Raw genomic sequence first — 531 nt, forward strand, 5'->3', positions numbered from 1 at the left:
TATAATTAATATATATATATATATATTATGTATACATTAAACAAAATTACTACATTATAAAGTTGTTAATAGAAGTATTTTTTCATTTGGCCTGACCTAATAAAAATGTCTAGTTTCGCCTATGACAGTACTAATATAATATAGAATAAGTTCATCAAAATGAAGCTTGTTTAATGCTACTAATATTATAATAAAAAATTGATAGGTAAACAAGTATTATTAAAAATAATGTCAGATAAATGGTCTATCGTACATATTATATTAATATTATTTAAAGAAAAAAATTCGTACTTAGTGCCTAAATAGGAAGATTAATGGGCATAATAGGACACTATGTAAAGATACTAAGATGACGACGAATAACCGACAAACAAACTGAAAACTTTTTAAATTTGTAGATGAATATTATTACTCAAAAAGAATTAATAAGTTTGCTTGAATTATTTTCATTAACATTTCCACTATTGGACTTATAAAATGTTACCTTAACTATATAAATTAATTAGAATATGGGTTTTAAAATTAATTTTC

Source organism: Acyrthosiphon pisum, unplaced genomic scaffold, assembly GCF_005508785.2.
Source record: "Acyrthosiphon pisum isolate AL4f unplaced genomic scaffold, pea_aphid_22Mar2018_4r6ur Scaffold_21216;HRSCAF=23331, whole genome shotgun sequence".
NCBI classification, from domain to species: Eukaryota; Metazoa; Arthropoda; class Insecta; order Hemiptera; family Aphididae; genus Acyrthosiphon; species Acyrthosiphon pisum.